This window comes from Mandrillus leucophaeus, unplaced genomic scaffold, assembly GCF_000951045.1.
Source record: "Mandrillus leucophaeus isolate KB7577 unplaced genomic scaffold, Mleu.le_1.0 Scaffold768, whole genome shotgun sequence".
Taxonomy (NCBI): Eukaryota; Metazoa; Chordata; class Mammalia; order Primates; family Cercopithecidae; genus Mandrillus; species Mandrillus leucophaeus.
The window spans coordinates 76405-83404 of NW_012108341.1; positions in this window are offsets into that span (position 1 = coordinate 76405).

Sequence of the window (7000 nt, forward strand, 5' to 3'; positions counted from 1 at the left end):
GAAGGAGAAGAAAAGAAGAGTCACTTTCTTCATTTTAAAGAAACTTGTTTGAAGTCCCACACACATCTACTACATCCCACAGGCCAGAACTTGATTTACATGGCTATATCTGACTACAAAAGGAGCTGGGAAGTGTAGTCTGATTCTCAGGTAAAATTGGAATTCTGTTATTAAGGAGACCAAGGAGAATGGATGTCGGATAGGCGAGTATCAGTCTCACACCTTTCAAAATATAAGCAATAATGTTCCCTGCATTAACCAAAGAATATGGAGAAGTATAAATAGTTAAAAAACAATCTCAACAATTTCACTCTCTCCCGAACCTCATCCTCATTCCAGTGTGTGAATTAGGGTCTAATTTTCCTTTGTGCTCATACATACGTGTACAAATGTATATATTCATATGTAGAGAGTTCTTCATCTATTTTTTAATGAATGGGGTTATACTATTTACATTATTTTTCCATCTTCTTTTTCCATGTAACCTCTCATAGACATTCATTCATGTTAATATACATAGACCTAACTCAATCCTTTTTAATAGTTAAATAATTGTTCACGGTATGGATGTGCCGTAGTATGCCATATTTTCTCAATCACATGCCTTTTGATGGGCATACAGGTTGTTTTCAGTGTTTGACCACCATAACTAATACTGCAATCAACATCATGGTAAAATAACAGAAACTGGTGTTGGTATGACTCTCTGGTAAGCTGGAAGCACATGGCAGGTGTGGGTGGGTGGGGAATAAAAAACTTTAGACCTCTAATTCACACAATATAGAAGAGCAAATTATAGAAGAAATAAAGTTTTTTGTTTTTGTTTTGTTTTGTTTTGTTTTTTTGAGACAGAGTCTTGCTCTGTGCCCCAGGCTGGAGTGCAGTGGCGCGATCTCAGCTCACTGCAAACTCCGCCCCCCGGGTTCACGCCATTCTCCTGCCTCAGCCTCCCAAGTAGCTGCGACTACAGGCGCCCGCCACCTCGCCCGGCTAGTTTTTTTTGGTGTTTTTTTAGTAGAGACGGGGTTTCACGGTGTTAGCCAGGATGGTCTCAATCTTCTGACCTTGTGATCCGCCTGCCTCGGCCTCCCAAAGTGCTGGGATTACAGGCTTGAGCCACCACGCCCGGCCAAGAAATAAAGTTTTAAGATAAAAAATTAAACAATAAAAATATTTAAAGAACAAATATGAGAGTATTTGAATAATACTACTCCACATAAGTGGAGAAACTTGTGTTAAAGTAAGAAAATCTAGAAGCTATGAAGAAGGTGACAGATTTGAGTAAATAAAATTTTAAAATTCCTTATCTCTAGCAAAGACACCATAAAATCAAAAAGTAAAAAAGGAAAGGAGAAAAAGTTAGTTTAAACACATCACAGAGTTAATATTATTAATTAAAAAATAGAGTAAAAGATTTCAAAAAGCAATTCACAAAAGAAATAGAAACCATGAATACATATGATATATTGCTTAAGCTTTCAGGAAAATGGAAACAAACAATGAGGAGTCATTTCTCACCCCTTAAGCTGGCAACTTTTTGTTTTTTAATGACAACATTCAGGGTATGAGAAAACAGGCAATCTTATACATTGCTGATCAAACTGTTGGATAGGTAACCTTTTGGGAAAGTAGTCTAGCAAAAATCGATTACAATTTAAGCTATGTATATGCACCAGCAAATTAGGAGGATCGATTCTCACTTTTAAAATCAATCCTACTAATTTAAAAGTACCCATATGTAAGATTATGGTTCCTTTTTATTTCTAATAAATATTTGTATTTTCTCCCTTTCCATTAGTAAGTTTTTCCAAGGTATAACTAATTTTATTGGCGCTTTGAAAGAACTAGTTTATGGTTTAATTATGTTTTCTCTTCCTGGTTTCTTTTCGTCAAGTTATGTTTTTTGTTTTTTTTTCTATATTAAGAATTTAGATTAGACCTTATTTTCAGTCTAGGGCTTTAACTATACCACATAGATTTTGATTTAATGTAATCATGTTTATAATTTCTGAATAATCTCCAATTTGGGTGTAATTTTCTTGTTGATCTAGGAGTTATTTAAAAGGGCAATTTTTGGCTGGGTGCAGTGGCTCACACCTGCAATTCCCATTTTGGGAGGCAGAAACGAGTGGATCACTTGAGTCCAGGAGTTCAAGACTAGCCTGGGCAACATGGCGAAACCCCATCTCCGCAAAAAATTGAAAAATTAGCTGAGCATGGTGGCGAGCGCCTGTAATCCCAGTTACTTGGGAGGCTGAGGTGGGAGGATTGCTTAAGCCTGGGAGGTGGAGGCTGCAGTGAGCCTTGATGGCACCATTGCACTCCAGCCTGGGTGATAAAGTGAGACCCTGTCTCAAGAAAATAATAATAAATATTTAAAAAATAAAAGGACATTTCTCAATTGCTAAGGAATTAAAATTTTTGGGAGTCACTCTGAACATATTCTGGTTAAGAGAACTGCCCTGAAAAAAAAATTTTAAAAAAGAAATTAAGATTTTCTTGTCATTGTTTTCTTTTTTAAATTAGTTTTTTATTGAGTTTTTCAAAGATTATTAATACCTTTCAGCAATGTTTTGTAGTTTTCAGCGTCCAAGTCTTTTACCTCCTTGGTTAAATTTATTCCTAGGCATTGTATTCTCTTGGATGCTATTGTAAATGGAATTGTTTTCTTAATTTCCTTATTGAGTTGTTCCTTGTTGTTGTATTAAAATGCAACTGATTTTTGTGTGTTTACCTTGCACCCCCAAACTTTGCTGAATTTGCTTTTTGGCTCAGGGTTGTGTGTGTGTATTTGTGAGTGTGTGTGCGTGTGTTCTTTGGAATTTTCTATGTGCATAATTATGTTGTCTGCAAATTGAGACAGTTTTCAGCTTGGATGCCTTCATTTTGTTTTCTTGCCTAACTGCTCTAGGTAAAACCCACAGGGTAATGTTGAATAGCAATTGGGAAAGAAAGTATCTTCTCATGTCCCAGATTTTAAGGAAAAAGATTTCCACCTTTCATCATAGAGTATGATGTTAGCCATGAGTTTTTTAATAAACACCCTTTATCATGTTGAGGAAGTTATTTTCTATTCCTAGTTTTCAGAGAGGTTTTTTAAAAAAATCATGAAAAGGTGTCAGATTTTGTCAAATGCATTTTCTGCCATTATGCATTTCTACATAGAATGAATTTCCCCTTCATTCTATGAATTTGGTGTAACATTGCTTGATTTTCTGACGTTGAGATACTCGTGTTTCTAGGATAAATTCTACTTGATCATGGGGTATAATCCTTTTAATATGCTATTGTATTCACTTTTCTAGCATTTTGTTGAGGATTTTTGCATCGATATTCACAAGGGATATTGGTCTCTAATTTTTTTTTCTTGTAGTATCTTTGTTTGGCTTTGGTATCAGGATAATACTGGTTTCATAAAACTAATCACGAAGTATTCCCTCCTCTTCTATTTTTTGGAAAAGCTTGAGAAGGATTGCTGTTAATTTTTCTTTAAGTGTTTAGTAGAATTCACCAGTGAAGCTATCTGATTCTTTTTTGGTTGGGAAGTTTTTGATTATTGATACCACCTCTTTACTTGTTATAGCTGTTCAGATTTTCTATTTCTTCTGGAGTCTGTTTTGGTAATTTGAATATTTCTGGGAATTTTTGCGTTTCCTCTAGGGTATCCTATTTGTTATACTTTTGTTCATAATATTCTCTTATAATCCTTTTTATTTCTATAAGGTCAGTAACATCCCCACTTTCATTTCTGATTTTACTTATTTTCATCTTCTCTCTTTTATTCTTTGTTATTTTAGCTAAAGCTTTGTCAATTTTGTTGATCTTTTCAAGAACCAACTTTTAGTTTTATTGACTATTGTTCTTCTATTCTCTATTTAATTTGTCTCTGCCCTAATCTTTATTATTTATTTCTGTAAGATTTGGATTGATTTTGGTATTTTTTTTCTAGTTTCTTAAGGTGTACATTTATTAATTTGAGATCATTCTTTTTTAATGTAGTTGTTTATTGCTATACATTTCCCCCTTAGCACTGCTTTCACTACATCTCATATAGTATGTTTTTTACTTTTGGTATGTTGTATTTTTGCTTTCATTTACTTCTTAGTATTTTCTGATTTTCCTGGTGACTTCTTCTTTGATCTTTTGGTTGTTTGAAAGCATGTGGTTTGATTTCCATATATTTGTGAAATTTCTAGTTTTCCTTCAGTTATTCATTTATAGCTTTATTCCATTGTAGTCAGAGAAGATATGTATGATTTACATTTTTAGAAATTTACTGAGACTTGTTTTTTCACCTAACATATCATCTACCCTGAAGAGTATTCAATGTGCACTGAGAAGAATGTGTATTCTGCTGTTGTTGAGGAGAGAATTCTATATATGTGTATTAGGTCTAGTTGGTTTATCATGTTGTTCAAGTTCTCTGTTTTCTTCCTGATCTTCCGTCTAGATGTTTTATACATTATTGAAAGTGGGGTGTTGGAGACCCCAACTACTATTGTAGAGTGGTCTATTTCTCACTTCAATCCTGTCAATGTTTGCTTTATGTATTTTGGGGAACTGTTGTTTGATGTGTATGTGTTTATAATTGTTATACATTTTTAATTGACCCTTTTATTAACATATATTGTTATTTTTGTCTCTTGAAATAATTTTTTAATTAAAATCTATTTTGTCTGATATTGATGTGAACTCTGTACCTTTCTGACAATAAATAATATTCGGCCATGAATAAATAAACTGTTTGGAAAAAATTATTTTCTGCCTCAAGGATACATTTCTAATAAAATATTATTTTGTGCTTAATAATGACTTATCAATCAGTTTTATCTTTTTAGTTGCTTTGATGAATTGTGTACAAATAATACTCATATCAATAACTTAATTTCAAATACATTTAAAAATTACTTTAAATCCTTGTAGTCACAGAACAAAGTTTTTTGAAATTTTATTTATCTTTTGAGACAGACAAATATAAAGTGAAAAACTTTTTTAACTTTTAAGGCAAAAAATTATATTTTAATTTTTTGTAAATAAGAGATATTTAAAATATGTAGTTTTATTTTGATTTTTAATATCAACTTTTACAGAATGTTGGAAATTGCAGTCTTTGCAGCTATTTAAATTTATGATAGAAAATTTTGAATATTAATTTGGAAATGTGTGAAAAATTACCCCCAAAATTTTAGAAGGTGCTATTATTCAGTTTGGGATGCCATAACAAAATACCATAGCCTGGGAGGCTTAAACAATACAAATTTATTTTTCACAGTTCTGGAGGCTGGAAGTCTGAGATCAGGGTGCCAGCATGTTTGGGTTCTGGTGAAGGTCCGCTTCCTGGCTTGTAGACCACTGCCTTCTCGCTAAGACCTCACAACGGTGGAGACAGGGAGCAACCTCTCTGGTGTATCTTCCTGAAAGGGCTTTAATCCCATCGTGAGGGCCAGACCCTCATAACCTCTTAAATCCAACTACCTGCCAAAGGCCCCATCTCCAAATACCATCACATTGGAAGGTAGGGCTTCAACATATTAATTTGGGGAGAGAACATAGTTCAGTTCATAGCAGGAAATATGTGAACAAAATAGCTTAAGAGTTCTGCTTAGATGACTGATATGATATGGCTGTGTCCCGGCCCAATCTCATCTGAATTGCAGTTCCCATAGTCCCCACATGTCATGGGAGGGACCCAGCAGGAGACAACTGAATCATGGGCACAGGTCTTTCCCGTGCTGTTCTCGTGACAGTAAGTCTAACGAGATCTGATGGTTTTATGAAGGGGAGTTCCCTTATAAACGCTCTCTATGCCTGCTGCCATGTAAAATGTGACTTTGTTTCTGTTTTTCCTTCAGCCATGATTGTGAGGCCTCCCCAACCATATGGAACTGTGAGTCCATTAAATCTCTTTCCTTTGTAAGTTACCCAGTCTTGGGTATGTTACATACCCAAGCAGCATGAGAAGAGACGAATCCAATGACCATTTAGAAGAAGATGGTGATCAGGAGGAAGGGGCTACTGGATCTAAATAGCAGTGAACAGACCCTGCCTGTCCCCAGCTGTCCCTTTCTTCATTTGCCTGGGCCCTTGCAGGAGACTTTTCCCAAGATTCAGCTCCTGGCTCTCTGCTGTCTGTGTACATCCTCTCCCTCAGTGAGCTAATCCCCTCTCACATTCTCAGCTATTACTGTGTGAATGACTCTTGGGACCCACCTCTGACCTTGATCCTGAACCTCAGCTTCTGAATCTGAATAGTCTATATATCTAATATTAAAACTTAATCAGTTAGAAATACTAACAATCACTAAAATTGCTATATGTCCTTTCAGTTTTTTTCCTATGCATATGTTGTGGGGCTTTTTGAGTTTAAACTAAGTCATGAAAATCAGAGATCTAGGAGCCAAAATAAAATTTGTCAAAATCCAAAACAAAGCAGATTGTCAAGTAATTTAAAATTTGAAGGATGACTCCATAGAATTATTACTCATGTTCTTAGGTCTACCAGTTCTCCCTCCCATGAACTGCCTCATTCTATATGACACAAGAAATATCAAGTGGTACAGGTGGTAAAGATTTGGTGAATTTGGCAGGGCACGGTGGCTCATGCCTGTAATCGCAGCACTTTGAGAGGCTGAGGTGGGCAGATCACCTAAGGTCAGGAGTTGGAGACCAGCCTGGCCAACACTGGCGAAACCTCGTCTCTACTAAAAATACAAAAAATTAACTGGGCATGGTGGTGGGCGCCTGTAGTCCCAGCTACTTGGGAGGCTGAGGCAGGAGAATGGCGTGAACCCGGGAGGCAGAGCTTGCAGTGAACCGAGATCGTGCCACTGCACTGCAGCCTGGGTGACAGAGCGAGACTCCATCTCAAAAAAAAAAAATTAAAAAATGTATGTGTGTGTATATATATATATATAAAAATTAGCCAGTCGTGGTGGTACACACCTGTAATCCCAGCTACTTGGGAAGCTGAGGCAGGAGAATTACTTGAACCCAGAAGGTG